Raw genomic sequence first — 25453 nt, forward strand, 5'->3', positions numbered from 1 at the left:
TCGCCAAAGATTTGGAATCTTAACTATAAATAGGCTTGAAAACTCTCTAAAAAGGTAGATGCTCTATTCCCTGATCTTTTGATTTCTTACCAGCATCATCCACTTGCTTCTTCCTTATTTTTTACTAAAAAACCTTCTCTGACTTAAGCATGAGAGAGCCAACCGAAACCAATCCGGCAAGCTCTCTGATCCCTGTTTGTAGCCTCATAGATCCATAGAGGCCGTTCGTGTCAGCATCCTGGGATCATTGGCAGCAACATGTATTTATTTGTTAGTAGTCATAACCATCATATAATTACTTTAAAGTATTTGGGTAGAGAGAGAGAGATTAATCAATTTCTTGAAAGGAAATTAAGGATAAAAATAATAATAGACTATTTATTATTAGATAAATAGACTTAGAATACATGTCAACATCATATCTATGTTTATTTATGGCTTCTAATTTGTTGCTTCTATCTGATTCTAGGCACCATCTGACCATTATTCTTGTCGCCAAAACAGCCAAATATGTTTTAGAAGAACATCAACCGTTGGAACATAAAGTGAAAGGATAATCTAATGGCAGCGGAGCCCCAATCATTGCACGAGACCATGATGCAGACTATAACAATTGCTATGAGACTCCAATCAGGCTTGGGCCAAGTGGGACTAAGGATGACAATTTATGAACCGATTTATCAGCTTGATCTACAAACAATCCGCTTTTAACAGGTTTGGATTTGATATAAATAGGTTTGGATCATAAATAGTCAGCCTGTCTTAAGCTATTTATTAAATGGGTTGGATGTAGGTTTAGACCTTTGACTCATTTAACTCGTTTAACCCATTTGACTCGTTTAATAATTTGATTAGGTAATGACCCAATCTATTTAACCTGTTTCAGACCTATTTAACCTGTTTAAAATCTACTTAACTAGCTTCTGTCATATTTAATCCAACCCACTTAATCAGTTTATCTTGTTTAAATCTATTTAATTTGTTAAAAATCTACTTATTTATGATTTGTTCAATAAATTGATTATATTTAATATATAGGTCGGATTTGAATTTGAATTTTTCTATATATTTAATTACTAGGTTAGATTCGGGTTACCACCGGCTTCTATACGTTGGAGACCAACCTGATTGCTACCTCCAAGAGGACCATCTATGTTAACACATTTGCCAAAATACCCCTTATGAAATACCAAACTACCCTCCCAAGGAGAATATGAGCGACCAGTCCGAGTCTCCGAGATGGGAACCGTTGACGCGGAGAAATTTAGTGTCAGTATAAAATAAATCAATTATTATTTTAATCAGGCTATTGGAATTTTTACAAAAGAACCACTCCAATCCACTGAACTTACATATAAATTTTTTATTTCTCAATATTTGCATCTTGACCCTCAAAATTTCCAGACTTGGCGCTGTGAATGAGTTAAGCCTGGCCGAGCAAAGCTTGGCACTGTTTTAGCTTGAACTGTTATGTTGGAGAGGTATATTAAAGTTTGAGCTGTGCTTACAGACATACATGTTTTAATATTAGATTTCATCCCATAATAAGAACCTTAGCTATCTATTGAGTTTCGAGTCATTGTCAATTTATCATTGCCCAAGAAGAACTTTGGATTCCTTTGTTGGCCCAACTTGTTTAAGCCAGACTCTTTAGAAACCTAGATAGAAGTTCGATTTGTTTCTAATCTGAATGAGATACTCAACAAGCTAAACTTGCTCAATTTTAAAAAAATATGCTCATTGCATATTTTCCACGATGTTTCATTAATAAATAGTTATTTGTAAATAACATTGTTTTATAGAAAGCCCTGTTACGAACAAAATAATATTAGAAAAATAAAAATTCTGAATTTGTATAAGTAAAAAAAATAAAATAAGATAGTTTTACTATATCCTTGATGTAGAAATCTAAACCAAAATTAATGCATCAAGTAAGATAAATAAATATCAAAGATGAGAATTTTGCCATGCAAAATGGTAGTCGGAAAGGGAGTAAATAATTAAAGAATTGATAAAAGAGCAGAAGATCCATGCTATAAAAATAAAAAAGATAGATCCTATTTGTATAATATAGAAAGCCACTTTTTTCAGCATGACCCCTATATATGGTTGGGGTCATGAGAGAGAGGATGGATAAGCTTGAAAGGATAGATGGCTTCCCCCCCCCCCCCCCCCCAATCTATGAATCTATGATCGGATTCAAAAAAAATTTAGAAATGATGGATAAAAAAAAAGGATTGTCCATCCATCCTGGCTCACCAATTTGCATCATTCCAAATTGGATAGATGGAGCATATGAAGGGTAGATTTCTATATTGACAAAAAATTTTTAATTACTTTTTTGATAAAAAAACAAGAGTCCTATCCTATCTTTTTTTTAACAAAAAATACTTTAGTAAAAATGTCATACAATTATCATCTCTTATGTTTTTATTTATATTATACCAAACATAAAAGTAAATCATTCCCACCAATACTTCCATATTTTGAACCAAACATATAGGTGGATCTATCCTTCTTTGATCCATCTATCCTCTCCCTCATCCATTCTTCCTCTTCTATTGATTCTTTCACCAATCCATCCTTTATACCTAACTGAAGGGTCATTGCAATCCCTACATGGTCAAAAGGGATTGATATGTAAAAAATGATCATTGGAAGTTAATACATGAATACAGTACATGTTAGGGTTATATATGCAAGAAAGTTGTAAACGGATAAAATATGTGGAAAAATCAGAGATCGGGAAGTATAATAATGGTATGGAAACTCTCTCCATCTCCCTAATCATCATCGAACCAAACGAAGAAAGGGGAAAAAAAATTATCCCAAATAATAACTTATTCCCCCCTTCGGCCTTCGCTTGGTGAGAGTTGAATTGGTCCCGCCGGAAATTTCTGTGTGCGTGTCTTGAGGTTGAGGGCGATGGAGCCACGGCTTCTGTGAAGGATCCGACTGCCCAATTGTGGGTTGTTGCCATATAATCCAAGTCTTCCCTTCTTTGGCTCCGATTCCGTTTCCATCTTCTCCCACTCCTCGGGGTCTCCTCGCTTTGTCGGTGTTTGGGTTTGGGTTTGGGCTTCCGAATTTAATACAAAGTTCGGTTTTTTATTCGGGAAGTGGGGAGGAGCTCCGGGTGGTTCCATTGACTCGAGAAGCATTAAATTCGCCGGAAGCGCGGTCGTCGGCTTAAGGAAGCCGTCTCTTCTCTATTTTCTTTCTCTCTCTCTCTCGCCTTTGCTTGAGATTTGTGATTCGCCAATCTCTCTGCTTCTCTCTCGCTCTCTCTGTTCTCTTCTTTACTTGGAATGCCGTTTAAAAGGAGAAAGGTGTGATCTTTTTGAGGAAAGAGAGCGTTTGGTTGGTTTCCAAGAGGGAATGGGGCTCAGGATTGTGGGGTGGAGATCATGAGAGGTTGTTGCTCTCTTTCTGGAATTCGAGAGTTGGTGATAACTCAGGTGAAACAGAGCTTCTCTCTCGTTATTATACTAGGATTCGTGATCTTTTAGTCTCTTCTCATATCTTTCTATCCGTTTGCTGCTTTGCTTCTCTAAAGTTCGCAGCTTTTTTTGTCGCAAGAGTATGTCGTCGGTTGTGCTAGCTCGGACGGGGCGCCACCGGCAGCGTTACCAAGATCATTTCCGGCTTGTTGCTGGGTATTATGCTTTTCAACCTTTGTTTATTCCTTCAAACTCTTAATTTTTATTGGATTTTTATCGCAGTATCTTGCTTTGCATTTGATGTCTATGAACCCATCGGGCTAATATCTGAAGACAGGAGAAGTGGATATTTGCATCTCCATTTGATGATTGCACAGTAGAATTCCGAAAATAACCAGATGGGTATGATGTAAATGGTGATGCTAGAAATTTACCAGACAAGCTTATGTTGTAAATTCTTATCTCCTGATGTGTTGGCATGTGAAGCCTGCACAGCAGACTGCATAAGCCACAGTAGAGGTAGCAATAATTCAAAAGCTAAGGACCTCTTGTTTGCTTTTGACATGTTGTGGTCCTTCCTACTTTCTCTTTAGGGTGTTTCATGAGTAAATTTTTGGGACAGATCCATATGTGTGCTGTGTTGTAAGGAATTTTTCAGCCCTGCTCATATCTAACCAGATGCAACTTAGGATATTGGTGCAGGAAAGAATAGCTTGATGCCTAAGAAAATTAATGGTGTCTTCGATCTAAACCAGTGGCACCAAGTATCTGCAATCAAATAGACATTCTTGATCTATTGACTATAGCAAGGATACGATATATCTTTTTTTAGTTGTACGTCAGGTGAAAGATGTTATAAAGTGTAGATCTATAACACGTAAATTGCCAATCTAAGCTTTAGAAAAAAACTTGATAGTGCTTTTTGCCTTTTCTAGAATAACTGTCCAAAAATTAACTTTCTCATTCATTTTCTTACATTTTGTTCATGTGGTGAAAGCAGATGCATTCCCTATAAGCAAAAGGCGAACACAGAGAATCACAGCGACGATTTGATAGATTGTCTGGAAGTCCTCATGATTTCTTCACCAAATCGAGTTGATCTTGTCTTCCCAAAGGTGTGACTGCTGTGCCGTTTGGTTCTGGATGTTTGATTTGGAAGTTTTTCATTTTCTCTAAGTTTGTTCTAGAGTTGATGATCTTTTGGCCGTCAGGGTGGATGGGAGAATGACGAGACTGTACATGATGCAGCATGTCGCGAAGCCCTGGAGGAAGCAGGTGTCAGGGGAATTATAAATGTTGGTATTTGATCTTACATCTATTGTTTGATGACATGGGATGATCGGTTTTGTTAGAGTTACTGGAGCTTTTTCTAGTTGAATTTCTTTTCCTATTTGCATAAGAAAACATGCCTGAGTTGCATGTACCATGAGGATTTTGATTTCCTAACAACCAAGAGAAATAAAAAAATCAGATAGCTAAGTAAATGCTTTGTATCTAAATGAATGATGGTCCTGATGAAGTGAATCCTCGACCTCAATTGGTCAAAAGTAAAACTTATCATGGAAAAGTCTAAAGTGTCATGCCAAGGGTTAATAGAATACTGTGCGTGAAGGTTGTTCCATATACTGTAAAATATGTAAAATACAAAAATAACACTTAAAAGATCATAGTTCTAAAATTTAAATATCACTTGATATGGTTTTAATTGCAAATTCACATTTATAAAATGAGTTTTATTATTCCTCTGTATTCATGCAAACAGTAAGAGAGCCTTATAGCAAATGATACTATGAAATATCTGATCAGTTGCTTCACTGTTGCATATAGTTTTTACATCTAGAATCTCATTTGGGAATTTTTGTTTTAAGAAAAATATGACAGTAATCTTCCCCACTGGCAGGATTGACATCCAGAAAACTTGTCTGAATACTGTGTATTCATTATGAAAGCCAAACGTTTAGTTTAACACATTTAACATGCTTGTCAACCTTGTGGTGCTCATCACTTGTATATTAAGGTTGTTATATTGCTTTCATTTTCAACCACCCATTTCTCAAGCATTTTTTTTGTAAGGCATCATGTCTTAAGTGAATTTAATATGATTGGTCTGCCACCTTACCCGGCTAATACGCATGTGATATGTTTGCCGCTTGCCAACTCATAGTGGCCTGTCTGTTGGTGATGATGTTCTCATAACTTGTGCAAGTTAACCGCTCAGGTTTACAGTTTTGTGAAAATAGTTCTGCTTTTTTAGACTTCAGTGCTTCACTTCTTAAAGCATTGTGTAAGATCAAAAATGGGAGAAGCATATCTTAGTATTTAAAGAGATGTAGTTCATGTTGGTTTAATCGTTCGCGCTTTGGTTATTGTTGTTAACATATCATGCTTTAAACCTAGCTGTCAGCAAGGTCAAGTGATAATTTTTGGCTTGTTGCTAGTTCTCAGTGATATCTCTTATTAAAACGCGGATATGTAAGAATGCTATGGACTTGAGTCTGGATTACACAATGAGGGGACAAGAAGGTAAAAAGGAGAAACATTTCCATTGTCTCCTTTAATTTTTTTACTTTAGAACGTAGGTAGCATGTTTGGTAACTGAGACGAAAAGGATTCCTACAGAGTCATAGTGTTGTCCTTCATAGCATTTGCTTTCTGATTTCCGGGGCTTCCTATCTGCAATTGCTCCCCTTTCTGAATTTTTTTTATTGATATCCAAAAAATGGTTCTACGATCAAGGTGATTAATTTATCTTCTGCATGCTGAGAAAACCATCACTGTTAACGTTCAACCAAAATTTTGAGGACATTCTATCTCATGCTTATTTATCTTTTGGAAAGGCTCTATCTTTTTACTCCCTTCGAAAGATTTATCTGGTTAAAAAGGTTTAAGTGCCCTTCATGAATAGATTGGGATTTGCCCAATTTTTCCTCCAAAAAGGGTTTAAGCGACTGTTTCTCTCGTGCTTAATAACTGCTAACAACAGTTGTGCTTGACATAAAAATTCCGATTTCTTCACCATTAGTCCAAGTGTTGTGATGATCGTTATCTGTTTTGGTCTTCAGGAAAAATCACTGGGTATATGGACTTTTAGAAGCAAGAACAGACAGAATAGTTGCAGCCTTGAAGGAACTTGCAAAGGTTACATGTTTGCCTTGGAGGTTACCGAAGAGCTACAGTGCTGGCCAGAGCAGGCGAGCCACGAAAGGAAATGGGTCCGTATCTAATTGTACTCCTTTTCTATAGTACACGAACCAACTACATTGTTTGAGAGCTCCCAGCTCCCTCTTTCTAACATTACTCTTCTTTGACCAGGTATCCGTGAGGGATGCATTCAAACTTTGTCGGTATGAGTGGATGCGTGATGCTCTTAATTCATTTATACAACTTATCAGGCAAAACTATGTCACCTCTAAAGCACCTGGCCACCCAGCTTCGTCATTGTGAAGCCTACGGCAGTTGAGCATGCCTTGGCATTATGCTGATGGTTTCTGGCCACAGCTTTGACGATCTGAGATTTGATAAACCAGTCTTATGCTCTTCCTCTCATTCTTTAATCAGAGGAGGTGGGGCTTGGATGTGTATTGTGACACTAATGGAGTTGCTTGTTCTACTGGTTCGTAGTGAAAGCAGGGCTAGTTTAGTTTGCATCAAAAACTATTTGAGTGGAGTCCCAATTACAGGCATTCTTTCAATTGGCATCGGTCCACTGGCAGGGCAAGTCCTGATCCTGATAACATTTTGATCGATCCAATGGTTGTCATTGAGAATCCATGCTGGTTTTTGATTAGGTATGTATGTATGTCAATGTTTTGATCGATCTAATGGCTGAATTGGAAACCCATGCTGCTTCCAAAATGGCATGTATGCCGTTGAGAAACCATGTTGGTTTTCAATGTGGTATGTATATATGTATGACTTGATCTTGACAACATTTTGATCGATCCAATGGCTCTAATTGAGAATCCATGCTGGTTTTCAATGTAGTATATATGCCATCATGAATCCATGTTGGTTTTCAATGTAGTATGTATGTCTTGATCCTGACAATATTTTAATCGATTCAATGGTTGAATTGGGAATCCATGCTGGTTTTCAATGTGGTATGTATGTCATTGAGAGAATCCAAGCTGGTTTTCAATGTAGTATGTACTTATATATGTATGTCCTAATCCTGACAATGTTTTGTTCGATCCAATGGCTCTAATTGAGAATCCATGCTGGTTTTCAATGTAGTATGTAGGTCACTAGGAATCCATGTTGGTTTTCAATATAGTATGTATGCCCTAATCTTGGTTATATTTTGATTGATCCAATGGCTGAATTGGGAATCCATGCTGGTTTTCAATGTAGTATGTATATCATTGAGAATCCATGTCGGTTTTCAATGTAGTATGTATTTATGTATGTATGTCCTAATCCTGACAACATTTTGATCAATCCAATGGCTCTAGGCTCTACTTGAGAATCCATGCTGGTTTTCAATGTAGTATGCATGTCCTGATCCTGACAAAATGTTGCTGGTTTTCAAAATGTTGCTGGTTGACAACATTTTGATCGATCTCATGCCAGTTTTCAATGCATACAACATTTTGATCGATCCAATGACTGTATTGGGAACTCATGCCAGTTTTCAATGTAGTATGCATGTTCTGATCATGACAACATTTTGATCGATACAATGGCTGTAATTGGGAATCCATTCTGGTTTTCAATGTAGTATGTATGTATGGCCTGATTCTGACAATATTTTGGTCGATTCAATGGCTGTAATAGGGAATCCATACTGATTTTCAATGTACTATGTATGCCCTTGCGAATCCATGTTGGTTTTCATTGTAGCATGTATATCCTGATCTTTATAACATTTTGATCAATCCAATGGCTGTCATTGGGAATCCATGGTAGCTTTCAATATTAGGGGGAACTTACTCGATTAAAAACCTAAAAAGAACAAAATATCGATATAATTGTATTGATACTAATATATGTTTACTTTGCAAGAGCAATAAATAACAGAAAAAACACCATTATTTGTTTGTTGCTGTTAGCTGTTCATGAAGAATTAAATAATTCCCAGTGCACTTTGATTATTTGAGGCTAGTTCAAAAAATGAATAGCTAAGAAAAAAAAAATATGATTAGTTTGAGAATCTTCAATAATCTAGATAATTTTTTTGTTCTATTTCTACTTCTTTATGATTTTTAGGAAGTTTGCTTCCTCCCTCTCTCCCACCTTCTCTTGTTCTTTGTAGTCTTTCTTCATAATAGTTTTGTTATCTTGATGAAATTTGGGTGGATCAAAACCTTCCTTCCATTGACAAAGAAATTAAAAAAAAAGCTTCTAAAAGGACATAATCATCACAACAAGCATTTTCTCTCGACAAAGGTGTCCCTATCAACCAAACCATCCAACATTTGGGCATGCTAGTGATTATTTAGATGCATTTGTCGTTATCAAAATCAAAGTAGCACATTGCAACAGAAGAAGAATCAGAAAGAAGCACAAGTTTTGTTGGAGCATCATATTGAACATTTCTAACCACCTCTCCACTCTTTAAAGTAATTGGTATTAACATGTTGTTACATTATTGAGGTACTAATACAAATAAACTTGCAAATTCATGCATAAGAGAGATGGTAAAAATAATCCAAAAATTTTAGTCTAAATTTTACTTTATCGACAAATATATATGATTTGAATTTAATTAAACTATTTGCATCAAATCTAAAATTATTTGGCATTTCAAGAACAACTGCTGGCCCTTCGGTCTATGCACTCCATCCTTGTTCTCCCTCTTATGCACACTAGTCGTCCCATCCCTCTCTTAGCCATTATTAAAGTATGAAATCTTTGGAAAAAACAAAAGGAGAGCATCGGGTTGGAGGGTCCATGAAGCTATAGCTATATGGATGGGCTGCTGCACCCAAACGCCTCTCTATCTCTCACTCAAAGTTATCAACAAGCTATAATGGGAGCAGACAAGCATCTCCAATGATCCAGCTAATGGCCATTGATTATGTCCAAAGTCTATCTTCTTAAAGCCATCTGTGTAATGGCCTGCAAAAACATTGAAACAACATCACTTTCACTGCCTCTCCAGGTAGCATCTTCAACTACTCCCCTCCGCACCTCATCTTTCACCGGTTCATAGGATTGTCGTACATCCAATGAGGATGTTTCATTGGTGATTGATAATGCCAGTCGATGATTAATAGTTTTGGAGGCTACAATGATGGTCGCGTCTTGATATTAGGAGCCTTGGACCTCATCCAAAAATAGTAGCCAGAAGATATTATTTGAGTTTCTTGGTCCTTATAAGTATCTAAAATCTATCAGTATATAGCAAATACAGAACTAAATACATGCCCATGTATGTTCTTATATATTCCTCCATTTAAGCCTTGGCATTCTTGCTAGGACAAGGGTCTAAATCCATTCAAATTCAATTGCAAGTGCCATAAATCCAATCATAAATCTATTCTAATTCAATCACAAATATAACAATTAGCCTACAATCAACTCAAATAAATAGCATCCTCTAGTTTATGTAGGCTATGGGTAAGATCTGCTCTGATACCCTTCGTAACAATTTAGAATTTTACACAAAAAAACTAACTAGAAGGTATTATTTGAATTTCTTGGTCCTGTATAAGTGCACGTGATCTACCTAATGCAGACAATAGAGAACTAAGTATACACTCGCACAGGTGCTTATAGTCTATGAGTCATCCCTATTTTCTCCATATTTGGGACCTGGTGGACTCTTAATGATTTCAATTGCATTCGTATTGGTTGAGAGTGCAACCAAGTGGCTGATATCTAGATTCTTTAGCAACAAGACTTCAATTTGCAAAGATTTGTAAAATTGTAGGTTATGGTTTATATAGTTGGATGTACATTTTTAAGATCCTAATTTAGATATTGGTACCCTTAAAGTATTCTTAAAAAAAGTTTTATAAGTGATCTAAGAAGATCATCAGACTTAATATGGATCAGTTTAGCTACTATAGAGTTCACGATAAGATAGAGTTCAGGAGCGAGATCTGTCACATCGGAAAGCCAAATTATGTTTCAAATTTTTGGAGGCCATAACATGCCCGTAAGATGCTTAAACGAGGTAATTTGTTTTTTTTTTTTTTTGGAAATTGAGTAACTTTTTAAGCTTTACAATATGGCTCTATTTCTGAAAGAGTACGACATACCACATGATTAGAACAAAATTCCATCATTTAGACCTCGAAATGAGCTAATCAAACCAGAACTTTTCTTTTCTAGAGGGATTTTGACTAAGCAGATTTTTCAATTTGGAAAGAATTAGGCAGAACAATTGTAGACAAAATTGATATAAAAATCAAGATACCTCCTGTAGGATTTTATTTTTTTAATATTTATTTTCACTAATTATGCCAATTTTGGAAAAAATGTACCGCCTGTAAATTTTTTTTTATAATTATTTTCACTAGTTATGTCTGTTTTGGAAAAGATGTGTCCTATTTGAACTGGAAGAAAAATATGATCAAAATTATACAATAGTGGACTTCATTAGTATAAATAGAAACTATGTATCTTAGTTTGTTATTCATTACTAAAGAAATGGGGGACTTAGATTCCATTTTCACCAATCTTTTTTACTTTTGCCTAAATTTTTTTTTGAGATTTGAGCTGAGAGAGTTGAAAAAATTACTTTCTTCTCTCCAATTAGATCCAATTAGTATCAGAGCTTTGGTCCTCCACATCAGTAGAGAGCCTTAGTTTATGGTCCAAATGGTATAAGTAGATGGAAGATGGGCTACTGGTGCTTGAAGTACATTGAAGGATAAAGACGAGAATGGCTACTAGTTCTACCTCGATAGATGATGAGATGAAGAAATATCTCATGCAATTGGAAGAAAAGATTGCCCAATTCACCAAAATCATATCTCTATTGATGATGCCTTTAACAAACACCATCAACACCTTTGGCAAAGTTGTTTCTCATGTATGGGGATGAGGATCTACTATCTTGTAAGAAGGATGAGCAACTTGCGGGTACCCAAAATCTCTTTCTTAACTTTTCAAAGTTGAAGCTTGAGTCAAGATTTATTTATATGATGGAACTGTCAATGCAGAGAGGCCATATAATTGGCGAGACTAGTTATAGGCATATTTTATTATCTATGGATATATTAGTATCTAAAAGATAGCTTTTTTTTACCTCAAGCACTCCTATCATGCCTTTATCTGGCGCAGTTCATATATAAGAAACAATGATTCTCTAATTTGATGCGAAGTAAGTTCAAGGGCTTAATCAAGAAGCAGTTCTACCTAATCGACTATGAAAAAAAATGATAGATTAAATTGCAGTACCTGTGGTAAAAGTTATATAGGGCTATACAACCGGGTTCCACAGGCAAGATCTCTCATTGGGAATCTCTATCCATGATCATATGATCTTCATAAAGTATGTCATAGATCTTCAGAAGAACATTTGAAAGGAGCTGAGACTTCTCCAAGTTGAAGACATTAATGAAGCTAGTGTGAAGGCCATGAGAATCAATGAAGAATCAGCCTAGAAAATACAAGAAGATGATATGTTCAAAAAAGGTAGTGAAAGATTAAGCTAAAAATGGGAGCAGAGTAAGAAGCAAACCAACATGACTCAAAAAAAATATTAGAATCACTATAGAATCATTAGTCATACCAAAGAGAAGTATTACAAGCTCCACACTGTTGCAGCCAGAGAGAAAGAAGTCAAAGGAGGAGGATCCTAAGAAGAGAAAGAAGGTAGTCCTCAATATGGTTGAGAATGAGGAGTTGCTTGAACTTGACCAATCAAACTTAAATTGAGTCTAATGATGAGAAAACCTAAGGTAGCATCTAAGGTATACCCAGAGGTGTAAGAGGAATTTTTCTACTTTAAGATCTAAATGAAGCAAAGTATCATTGATCAAAATGCAAGAAGATGATAAGTTCAAAAAAGGTAGTGGAAAATTAAGTTAGAAATGGGAGCAAAGTAAGAAGCAAACCAACATGACTCAAAAAAAATATTAGAATCACTATACAGTCATTAGTCATACCAAAGAAAAGTATTAGAACTTTAGAAGCTCCACACTGTTGCAACCAAAGAGAAAGAAGTCAAAGGAGGAGGATCCTAAGAAGAGAAAGAATGTGGTCCTCAATATGGTTGAGAATGAGGAGTTGCTTGAACTTGACCAAGCAAACTTAAATTGAGTTTGATGATGAGAAAACCTAAGGTAGCAACTGAGGTATACCCAAAGGTGCAAGAGGAATTTTTCTACTTTAAGATCTATATGAAACAAAGTAACATTGAAGCTATTATAGATCCTATAAGCTAAAAGAACTTAATATTTGAATGCCAGGTTCAAAAGCTGCGGTTCCAGACCAAGTCTCGCCCATATCTCTACCTTCTTTCTTGGATTAAAAAAGGATGCCGAGTTGAAGATCACCAAGCAATATATTTTTAAATTTGAAATAATTGAGAGGTACATGGATGAGGTGATATGCAAATTGTTGTTTTGGATGTTTGCCAAGTGTTTACACCCCATCCATATCATTTGTGATTAAAAGGTTGATACACCAAGGAAGGTGAAAGCTAAATACCAAGGGCAGTTTCACTACTCCTCTAATATTTGGGTAGTTGTAACTATTGGTCAGCTGTCATCCTTAGACTTTACTCCACTAAGGCTTTGTCATAGGCTGAGAACCCTCACTCTCTTAGGCGTACATCACATTCACTTAGCCTACACCTCTCTTGGTGTATCAGCTATTCTGATCACAACCATTTTGGATGTGATGTAAAGAGGATCATATGGATGTTAGATATTTTAAATAAAATAATATGTTTATTTATTTATTTGTTCCATAGTGGCCCACATATTGGAAGATAAGGGTAGCTATTTGATTTGTTCAAACTAAAGGTTGTGGGATAGTTATCAGCATACATATAGGAGCTAGTTTCCTTGATGGGATGAAACTACTTATACAACGTGCAAACAAGGGGTCCCTAGTCTAGCCATGTTTAAAAGACAGTGCCTACCATTCCCATCGATAGACACTCAAAGGAAGAAGGCATAGACCAGAAGAACTCTTTGTTCCCTACAATCTCCATTCTCGAAGTCTTCATCTCCCTAAAACCTTCAGACAAACGACATCAAATCTGATCACATGGCTGGAGGTAATTCTATTTCCGCTGTGTTTAATTCATCTAATATATCATAAGGTTTTTAGTTTCTTATTGATATACCATATAGTTTTCTCACAATGGATGCATATTGACAAAAAAAATCAGGATGTTAATTATTTTTTTTTTAAAATTTTGGAGTCATTATGTTTCTTGAATGAAGTTGGAGAAGCCTCGCTGTAGTTTTCCTTAAAACTTAAAACACACGGCATTGTTAACTTGATCAGCCAATTTAAATGATAAGTCAAGATTCAAACTCCCGTTGATATAATAAAAGCTTCCTAACAAAAGCAAATGCTTTGAACTTTAATACATGGACACAAACTATAAGCAAAACAGAAACTTGCCATCTTTTACATCTTTTTTATTTCAGAAGTCCTGCATAATCTAAAACAAAATTTGATACAAATCCAGTCCATTAAGAAAGAACAAATAGCTTACTAAAAACGAACCAAGTTAACACAAACGAGGTAACTGTTGGACGACTAAAAAAGATAACAGTCACAATTTAGTAAGCTTCCTAAGGTCCTGTTTGGGGGAGCTTTTGGAGGGCCAGAAAGCACTTTCTGGCCCTCCAAAAGTACTTTTAGATGAAAAACTGTATTTGGTAAATTTTTCAAAAAGCTGTTTCAGCTTTTGCGAGAAGCTGAAAACAGCTTTTGGGAGGAAGCTCCAATTTGGAGCTTTTGGGAGGAAGCTATTTCAGCTTTTTCGGAAAGCTGTATTTTTGACAAAAATGCCTATATTAAAATAACATAATTACATAGTTTGTCCCTTGATAAACCTAAAAATCTGCTGGAGCCAAGAACCATAGCCGTCAGACTCCCTTCCGTAAGAAAATGTATTTTTCTTTTCAATTTTTGTATGCATCTCTTGAACCACATTTTAGAAGAAAAAAATTTTAATCCTTTTTCATACCTTCCAAAATCAATCTATTATTTTTTTTATCATCAACCTCGCGGCCCACGCTGAGGTCCTCCTCGAGCGTGGACCACGAAGAAGAGCTCCTAGACCGCGAGAAATTATTTTATGAGAAATTATGGGAAATTATTATGGAAAATTATTTTATACTAATAATTATAATATTTTATACCTTTATTTTTGTATTATACTATAAATATAATATCATATTATATTAAATCATAATACATTAATATGTTATGTTAAATAATTTAATATTATGTTATATTATGAAAAATTATTTTATACTAATAATTATAATATTTTATACCTTTATTTTTGTATTATACTATAAATATAATATCATATTATATTAAATCATAATACATTAATATGTTATGTTAAATAATTTAATATTATGTTATATTATGAAAAATTAATTTATACTAATAATTATAATATTTTATACCTTTATTATTGTATTATACTATAAATATTATATTATATTACATTACATTATAATACATTAATATGTTATTTTAAATAATTAAATATTATGTTATATTATGAAAAATTAATTTATAATAATAATTATAATATTTTATACCTTTATTATTGTATTATACTATAAATATTGTATTATATTACATTACATTATAATAAATTAATATGTTATTTTAAATAATTTAATATTATGTTATATTATGAGAAATTAATTTATACTAATAATTATACTATTTTATACTTTTATTATTGTATTATACTATAAATATAATATATATTACATTATATCATAATACCTTAATATGTTATGTTAAATAATTTAATATTATGTTATATTACCAAATATTAATTTACTCTAATAATTATATTACTAGTATGCTATATTAACATAATATTATTTTATATTACAATAATATTATACTATATCGTATATTTATGTATTAATTTATGTTATGTTTTATTATGTTCTGTTCTATAATACTATGCAATGTCCTTTATGGTAATTTTGTCATATAAAATACTTTCTCAGTTTGTTTACCAAACACAAAACAAAGTACCACAGCACTTTACGAATGTAGTTACCAAACAGCAAACAACTTTTTATAACAGCTCTACTTCAGATAGCTCTACTTCCAACAGCTCTACTTCTAATAGCTCTACTGCCAACAGCTCCCCCAAACAGGGCCTTAGTCCAACACTATCTGTTTATATTCTCAATGTAGCATTGCCCAAATGCATTGTTTTTGTATATAAGTGCTAGCCCCAAAGCAGCATGGATCCAGCAATAGTTGTTTTGGCCTTGGTTGAACCCAGCCGTAGTTGTTTTGGCCTTGGTTGAACCTGTCCCATTGCTTCAAGGAATATGAAATAAAAGATACAGTCCTTTTGCTGGCACTAACAAACTTTGTGACTTGATTTAAGGAAAGAGAAGAGAACCCTTTGCCTCGCCTTGAGCCCTGGCCGAAAAAAGCCACAGCCAACCAGCCAACCAAAATTCCGGAAGGCCCCCTTCACAGTTCACATGACGACTAAAACTTTAACTTCATTCTTTTGGAAACCAAGAGGCAACAAGGAGTATCGATCCACCAAGTCTTCCTCGAAACACTACAAGCGTGGAAAATGGCACTCACCATGAACTTTATAGGTTGTACCATCCTTATATCTAGGATTTATTCAAAAGAAAACAGACAAGTAGCCTTCAACAGAAAGAGTTACGGGAAATATTATTTTTTCTGTAGTATACTCGTATTTGTTTGCATCCTGAGAGGAGTCACTAGCTAGCAGCTCGTATCTAATATTCACTACTGCATTCCATCCTGCACAGTAGCCGTGGAGCCTTTTGCTTGTATGGCGGATTTGCCCTTTTTGACTCCCTCTCATCACAATCACATCTTTTAATGTCATGCTTTGGCGTGGTAAAGGAAGCCTCGTGGGATATCTTGAAGGCCCAAAAAAAATCCTCTAGTGCACGCGCTAGAGGAGATCATCTGGAACCAGTTTTTCTTTTTATCATGCATCCCATCCCATCTATCATAAAGTGGAAACAAAAAAGGCAAAGCAAGATGGGACTTATCCTACTAATGGATTTCAGGTGTTCTATCATATATATATATATATATATATATATATATATGTATGTATGTACATACATACATATATATATATATATGTATGTATGTACATACATACATACATATATATGTATGTATGTACATACATACATATATATATATATACATACATATGTATGTATACATACATACATACATATGTATGTATACATACATACATACATATGTATGTATACATACATACATACATATGTATGTATACATACATACATACATATACACATATATACATACATACATATATAGACACATACATACATACATACATACATATATATATATATATATATATATATATATATATTTATATTTATATATATATATATATGCATGTGCATAAAATGTTCATCTTTGACATCGTCCGTCCATATCTCTACTTTCTCATCAAGCCATCTTTTCCTCTCCATCCATCAGAGAAGCCTTCCTCCTCCCTTAGTTCAGGTTCTCCTCCAAATCCCTCTCTCTTTCCTAGAATCTTTGCCCAAACGAGTTAATAAAATCTAGGAAAAGTGTATATGGATTTGTTTGGAGATGTGTATTAGGTCATTGTCAGATATATATCAAAGAAGCTCATATGTATTACAAAGACATCAAGTGTCTATCACCTGGCTATGAACTATGTACTGGTAAACACCATATTCTAAGAATTATGTATCAACTTGCTTGAAGGTGTGTATTGGGTTGCTGGGTGACTTATTTACTAGATGTATAGCACCTAACCATGTACTATATATATATTGGTGAATATTATATTCTAAAAATTGTGTATTGATTTGCTTGGAGGTGTGTATTGGGTACTACAAAGCTTATTTGCTAATGTGTATCGTTTGGCCATGAACTATATACTAGTGAACACCATAATTTACTTGGAGGTCTATATTAGGTTGGAAGACTTATTTGCTAAGCATGCATCATGTGGAAGAAGAGGGACAGATGCCTTCATGAAGAAAAAGTGCTATAGGTGCAAAGATCCTAGAAAAGGTAGAGGGATTCAAAGGAGGAAAAGGGACTCAAGGAGGAGGGGAAATGCTTTATGAATGGATTAAGAGGGAAGCACGGCTTAATAAGGAAGAGGAGATACGGGTGCATAGGTTCACAAATGTATGCTTTGCATATATCTTTTTTTATGTTTGTAAGTCACGAAATGAATAGATTCCACTAGTAGGAGATGAACGGACTCGGCTAGTAGGAGTTTGATTTTATTTTGACTATTTAGTTTCTACTTTAAGATAGATGCAATGGGATACATTACAAAAAAAGAAAATAACTCCAGATGAGCTCCTTTAGTGCATGCACCATATAATTTTTGTTACATTATGCTAGCTTTCGCACTTAATAGCCCTTCAATAAAGTGTCCTCACACATGTTTAGTCCATGCAATATTAGATTAGTGTAGGACTATGTGACAAGTTGGTACATTTTCTAGGATTGAGTTGCTTCCAAACTCAGTAGGTAGAGAAAATAGGAAAATAACTACTCTACTAGTGCCACAAGGACAGAAATTAGAATGGGCCCGATTCGACTTTGAAATGCAAGAGCAAGAATGCCATGAGATTTAAAAGCTAATGCTAAAACCAATCAAAGTTTAAATGTGGAGATACAATATTTGAACTCAATAAGTAGAACACATAAATGCTCTACTATTGCCAAACTAGAAACTGGATTTGGCAATTTAAACTAGTGCTGAAATATGACATCTAAGGGATAACTGAAAGCATTTTTATTTTTCATTGAGCTGCATGAACTTTGAATTCAGCTACTAGATCTAGTTTCTTCAGTGCTGATAACAAATTAATCATTTAGGTCATTTGAGAATCGATGGTGGATTGTCTAAGATTTAAACCTATGATGAAACATTAAGATGAAATATTTTAAAATGCTCGCTTAGTTTAGTGCCAAAAGTTAAACCAAATGGTAAAATTTTTTAATAAGTGAATGCAAGGGTGTGGATGAGATCATTTGAGGCTTCATCTTGAAAAGTTTATTTGAATCTTATAGTATATTTCAGAAAGTCGTCGATTGTATATCACCTGTCTATGGACTGCATACTAGTGAACACCATATTTTAGAAACTATCTATCGATCTATCTATATATATGTATTAGATTGCTGGATGACTTATTTTTTAAGTGTGTATTACCTAACCATGTACTATTCATAGGTAAACATCATATTTTTGAAACTGTGTATCGATTTGCCTGTAGATGTGTATTGGATCGCTGGATGACTTTTTGGCAAAGTGTGTATTATGTAACCATAGACTATATACTGACAAACACCATGATTTAATTGAAGGTGCATATTTGGTTGAATAGCTTATTTGCCTAGAATGTATTATGTGGAAGAAAAGGGATGGATACTTTCACGACGAAGAAGAGCTTTAGGTGCAAAGATCCTAGGAAAGCTAGAGGGATTTTGAGGAGAAGGAGAAAGGGCTCATGAATAGACTGAGAGAGAAGGACAGCTTGATGAGGAAGAAGAGATATAGGCAGATGGTCTCTTGGATGGAAGATTTGCATATTTCTTTCTTTTTTTATTTTGTTTTTTAAGTCACAGAATAGACGGACTTTGTTAGTATGAGGAGTCTAGTCCAGCTTTAACTCTTTAGTTTCTACATTAAGAAAGATGCGATGGGATACATAGCAAACAAGGAAAATGGCTGCAAACGATCTCCTTAGTTTGCGCACCAGAGAATTTTTGTCCCATTATACTAGCTTTCATACTTAATAGCCCTCCTATAAAGTGCCCTCACCCATATTTAGTATACACAATATTAGATTGGTGTGGGACTACGAGACAAGTTGGTATGCTTTCTAGCATTGAGTTATTTTTGAACTCAATATGTAGAGAAAATAGCTGCTCTACTAGTGCCACACAGATAGAAATTGGATTGGGTAATTTGAAAAATAATGTTGAAACCAGTCAAAGTTTGAATGTGGAGCTACAACTTTTGAACTCAATAGGTAGCACACATAGTTGCTCTACTATTGCCAAACAACTAGAAACTGGATTTGGTAATTTAAACTAGTGCCAAAATGTGACATCTAAGGGATAACTGAATGCATATTTATTTTTTATTGAGTTGCATGAACTTTGAATTCAGCTACTAGATGTAGTTCCTTCAATGCTGACAACAAGCTAATCATTTAGGTCATTTGAGGGTTGATGGTAGATTATTTGAGATTTAAACTTATGGTGAAACATTAAAAGGAAATATTTTGAAATGCTTGCTTAGTTTAGTGCCAAAAGTTAAACCAAATGGTAGGATTTTTTAATAAGTGGGTGCAAAGTTTGGGTTGAGATCATTTGAGGCTTCACCTTGGAGAGTTTGTTCGAAGCTTATAGTATGTTTTAGAAAGCCATCGATTGCATATCACCTCCCTATGGACTGCATATTGGTGAGCACCATATTCTGAAAACTATATATCGATTGGTCTAGGGATATATATTAGATTGCTGGATGACTTATTTGCTAAGTATGTGTTACTTAGCCATGTACTGTGCACTAGTGAACATTATATTCTAGAAACTGTGTATCGATTTGCTTGAAGCTATGTACTGGTTCGCTGGATGACTTTTCGGCTTTGTGTGTATCATGTAGCCATAGACTATATACTGTGAACACTATGATTTATCTGAATGTATGTATTGAGTCGAATGACTTATTTGCCAAGCATGTATTATGTGAAAGAAAACGGATGGATACCATAATGAGGAAGAAGAGATTTAGGTGCAAAGATCCTAGGAAAGGTAGAGGGATTTCGAGGAGGAGAGAGACTCGAGGAGCAGGAGAAAAGGCTCATGATTGAACTGAGAGAGAATGATAGCTTGATGAGGAAGAAGAGATACAGGCAGATGGCCTCATGGATGGAAGCTTTGCATATTTCTTTCTTTCTTTTTTTGTTTCACACAGAACAAACGGACTCTGCTAGTATGAGGAGTCTAGTCCAGCTTTAACTCTTCGATTTCCACTTTAAGATGTATGCGATGGGATACATAGCAAAACAAAAAAATTGCTACAAACAATCTCCTTAGTGTGCACACCAAAGATTTTTTGTCCCATTATACTAGCTTTCACACTTAATAGCCCTCCTATAAAGTGCCCTCACCCATGTTTAGTCTACACAATATTAGATTGGTGTGGGACTATGAGACAAGTTGGTATGCTCTCTAGCATTGAATTATTTTTGAACTCAATATGTAGAGAAAATAGCTGCTCTACTAGTGCCACACAGATAGAAATTGGATTGGGTAATTTGAAAAATAATGCTGAGACCAGTCAAAGTTTGAATTGTTGGGAATTATGTCCTAAATCCAATCAATTGTTGATTGTAAATGTAATTGAATCAATTATAAATAACATGGTATTTATTCATCACCAGAACATCTTCACAAACTCCGATGTGATGAAGTCCTTAGGACTGCTTTGTGTAATGAAATATGATTTTGTCACACAGGTCCTTAAATGTTCATGACCGTATGATATACTATTAATAGGATGATAGTATTATCGGGCGTAGGTCATTGTGTATCATATTTGTTGGTTGTCTTCCAAACCAAAGAGTATAGAGATACTAGTATGGTATACAGGTGAATGGTAGTGTACGTTCACTGAACGTGACCAATTGACGGACTCTCTCTTGTCAAGAGTTGTTCCGAGTGGATATGGGTATATGTATCCTTTAGACCTGAGATTGCAACCGGTGGCTTGCAAGCAACTCACTGTACTTTGGTGCCGGACTACCTGAATTTCTAATCCAGCGACGAAAGGTTTCTGGGTCCAGTCAAGTACTTGTGGTAGTCAGTTGCAGATCAAGATGGGATTGACCTCCCTTAGAAATAAGGGTGAATGCCTTGTGTTTTCAATTAAGTAGTACCCTGGCCAGGGAAAGTCAAATCACTATCACTTGACTTATTGAATTGAAATATATTTCCGGATGGATCGTTTCAGGGTAGACAGACTCTAAACCCATCCTGGGCATTTTCTGGTCAAGAGGATGAATTATGCAGTAACCATAGTCCATAGGTTCTAGAATGTTGCTTTGCATCTATTCGGCCTATCCGGTCGTCGGGTCCCATTGCTAGATGGTTACTTCGATTAGTGCAGGAAGTGTTCTTGTACTACCGGCTTAGGTTCGAACCTGTGAGGTCACACGCTTAGAAGTTTCTGGATTGATCAAATGGCTGATTGACGATTGAGAATCGTCTAGAGGTAAAATAGTCAATGTGATTGACTGATTGCCCTAAGCAATTGTTGCTTGGAGAAGTTAATTGGTGATTAGATCACTGATTAGACTCAATTTGATTGAGTAATAGAGATTGGGCTTGACCAAATTCAAATATGATTTGAAGTTGGTAAAACCGTAATTGACACCAAAATTGGTTTGGTGAAAATGTCTAATTTGCCCCAACCAAATCAGATTTGGCTTGAGTCAATTTGGATTAAAATCAATTATGATCCTAGTATGACTAGGACTTCCTTCCCTATGTGGGACCCACATACTGTATGTGGGACCCACGTCCTGCCTAGGTGGGACCCACATACTGTATGTGGGACCCATGTCCTGCTTAGGTGGGACCCACATACTGTATGTGGGACCCACATCCCGACCACCTCACCCCTTTGCATGCATGACACGTGGCGGAGCAGGACACCTCTTTTGCTTGCATGCGTGACACGTGGCGGAGCAGGACACCTCTTTTGCTTGCATGTGTGACATGTGGCGGGCCTGGACACCTCACACTCCTCCTGATGTCATCCATGACCTCATCTGCCTCATGAGGTCATCCATGACATCGCCCTCCAGGCCACCTCACCCCTTTGCATGCGTGACACGTGGCGGAGCAGGACATCTCTCTTCCTTGCAAGTGTGACATGTGTCCTGGCAGGACACCTCACAGGACACCTCATAGGGACACCTCACCTTCTTCTTGGCCTATAAATAGGCCACCCCTCTTCCTTCTTCAACACACATGAAGAGCACCAGAGAAAGAGAGTGAGAGGAGAGAGTAGTTCTGAAGGTGAAAGCCCAAGAAGGAGTTCTTGAGCTGTGAAGGTCCATCTTCTTCCTTCTCCCTTTCAGCCAACCTTCTGCCTCCCTGCGAGCTAGCACTCCTCGGGAAGCTGATCATTCCGGAGCTTCGCGTGGATGAGTCATCGAGGCCGGACGCTTGTGCGGCTGCGAAGCATCCTTGAAGGAACCCCCTTCTAAAGGTAAGAGATCTGATCTCTTTTATGGTTGAGATATGATCTCAATCTTCAAATCACAAGAAGTTGTGATTTATGCATATTTATTTGAATCACACAATCCTCGGGATCTGAGGGCTTTGTGATATTTGGTGTCAAAGCAAAGGATTAGTGGAGACTATCCGATTTTCGGAAACTCTCACGCGTGATCGTGTGACGAAGCGTGGCTCTCCACCCGGGGGCTCATATGATGAGTGCATTGATAGGCACGCGCGGGTGTCACCCTATGTATTGGGACTGAGCCCGCGCCACATGCGATGTGCAGTTGAAGACTGTCTTCGACTGGTACCAGAGTTAAAATATCTAAAATATCAAGCATGTTTTGGGTTAAAATGTTTAACCCGTTCTTTCCGCATAAAAATTTTCTGAAATTCATGCTTAGCCCTCTGCATGCACACCATCAGTGGTATCAGAGCCCGTCCAGGTTCTTTGTGATATCAAATATCTATGCAAGATGTGATCTTTTACATATGATGTAAACTAATTATATTATTTCATTATGTTATTCATATGATGAATGAACATGTTTGTTTGCATGATTAACTTGAATCTTAAAAGTGTTTTAAGGATTTAAAGTTATGGAGCATGCAAAACAAAGATAAGACATGAATAATGTAATATACTTAATTATGAATTGAGTAATGATATAGATCCTAGACTTTAAATGTGATTTGAATGTCTAAGACATTGCATAATTCATGGGGTAATGGGTTAGCTAAATCAAATCCAATTGATTTGGACTCAATGGTTGAAATCAAACTTGGTAGAGTAGTTGATCTAATCTAATTAAAGTTGTTTCTTAGATTGGGTCAAGATTGCTCTTGATCTTTGCAATAGTTGTAGTTGATCAAGTCCATGTCTTTGATTAGACCAAATGGATGTTGATTTAGGCTTCGTGGTTGAGCTTGAGTTATGATATTGATCGAATTGAAATTGATAAACCAGTTGGTGTCAAAGGCAACTGTAATCAGTAGGTTTTTAATTGGGAGCTACTTGCTGGGTTTCGGTCCAGTCAAGTTAATGGCATACCCTTCCGCTGATCTCACTTACCTGGCCATCTTGGTGAATCTCTTTTGATCAGATCTCTGATTGACTCTAATTGACCCATGCCTGTAAGAAAATCAGTTGGACTGATTTAGGTGCACTGACTTGAATCTATTTCCTATGATACCTGACTTATGAAGTCAGTGGGAGGATTTGGATTGAGTCAGCTTTTTATTATAAAAATCCTCTAAATTATTAGGTCCATAAAATGATATGGTTAATGGAGATGACCACGTCATAGCCTCCCATTAGTTGTGTGATAATGAGTCCAATACGTCTATATACATTGGAGGCGCGTGCGCGCACTGGTGCGTATCGGCCATTGGAATTGTCATACAATAATGATGAGTCGGTTGCAACTATTGGAATGGGTGGTCCGGTTGGATACCGGCCAAAGTCGGGCTTGACCATCTATTAGATAGTTTGCATTGATTGCTACATGTTAATGGTTGGACCTAACCGGGACTTTCAGTAGTGTCGATATACGCCTGCTGAAGTGCTTTCTGGGGCAAAATGATCACTAGAAGTTGTTTAGTTGAAACAATTTGTTATGAACCTACCTTTAGGTGTATTTGGGTTGATACCGACCAAAGCCGGGCCCAGGTATAGCCTATTGGATTCTAGTGCCCACTAAAGAATTAAGAGTAATTCTTCGGATTAGATGTAGAGGCTCCTGATTCGTATAAAATAGTGGGAGGATCTTTAGACTAAAATCCATGTCTTTAGATTAATTGATTCATTTACTAATAAGGCCATGGTTTTGTCCTTTATGCAGAAATGTCCTCTTATAAGTTCTCCCTATCACTATTGGATAGTGATGAGCCGACTAGACCTTTGATTAAGAATCAGGCTAACTCGAGTGCTAATGAGAGAAATCAGCAAAGAGTTGCTGGTCAAGGTGGTTATATGATAACACCTTATAATTTCTCTGTATGTGATATGATGACTTGGGTATTGGATACCGGAAGTCCTTTTAATATCTGTAATACGTTGAAAGGACTGCAAGTCATTGAGAATTTCGGTAACAATGAGAAATTCCTAAATGTTGGAGATGGAAGAACTGTCCAGTTCTAGCATTAGGTAATATTCAAATTGTTTCAAATTCTCACATAATTGCCCTTGGTGAATGTCACTATTGTCCTAGCTTCTTAATGAATGTCATTTCCGTTGGTCATTTGGCCTTAAACGGTTATGAAATTTGTATAAAGAAGGATTATTGTGATATCATTATGAATGGTGTTACAGTAATCAATGGACGATTAAACAATGGCATTTATGTATTGTCACAACCTGTTAGTGTAATGTACACTACAAGTAAACGCCCTAGATCTGATGATGTCTCTGATATCTACCTTTGGCATTGTAGGCTAGGTCATATTAACAAGAACAGGATCAACAGGTTGGCCTCACTGGATATTTTAAATATTAATGATTGTGAATCATTACCTACCTGTGAGTCTTGTCTTCTTGGAAAAATGACCAAGTCGCCTTTTACTGGAAAAGGTAT

The 25453-nt window shown here is 35.9% G+C and overlaps 1 pseudogene across 1 annotated transcript; it reads left to right on the forward strand.

The window, feature by feature from the left end:
- The first annotated feature begins 3321 nt into the window (after positions 1–3321).
- On the forward strand, positions 3322–7056 carry LOC120103679 (nudix hydrolase 12, mitochondrial-like; annotated as a pseudogene). The gene is made up of 6 exons (XR_015972710.2): positions 3322–3458; positions 3557–3656; positions 4441–4555; positions 4652–4735; positions 6503–6652; positions 6753–7056. The product of XR_015972710.2 is annotated as a nudix hydrolase 12, mitochondrial-like (transcript).
- Positions 7057–25453: the final 18397 nt, after the last annotated feature.

The sequence above is a fragment of the Phoenix dactylifera genome, chromosome 13, assembly GCF_051530095.1.
Source record: "Phoenix dactylifera cultivar Ajwa chromosome 13, Ajwa_hap1_PhDact_Kaust_v1.1, whole genome shotgun sequence".
Taxonomy (NCBI): Eukaryota; Viridiplantae; Streptophyta; class Magnoliopsida; order Arecales; family Arecaceae; genus Phoenix; species Phoenix dactylifera.